We start from the raw sequence: 203 nt of genomic DNA, 5'->3' as shown, positions 1-203 counted from the left end.
GCAGCAGCAGCAGCAGCAGCAGCAACAGCAGCAGCAGCAGCAACAGCAGCAACAGCAGCAGCAGCAGCAAGAAGCGTAGTACTCATAGTAATAGTAGTAGCAGGGGCAAAAGCAGCAGCAGCAGCAGATGCAGCAGAAGCAGCAGACGCAGCAGTAGATGAAGCAGCAGTTTGAGCAGCAGCAGCAGCAGCAGCAGCAGCAGT

Source organism: Eimeria mitis, genomic scaffold (assembly GCF_000499745.2).
Source record: "Eimeria mitis Houghton genomic scaffold, Emh_scaff1968, whole genome shotgun sequence".
Taxonomy (NCBI): domain Eukaryota; phylum Apicomplexa; class Conoidasida; order Eucoccidiorida; family Eimeriidae; genus Eimeria; species Eimeria mitis.
This window is presented reverse-complemented; position numbering follows the sequence as displayed.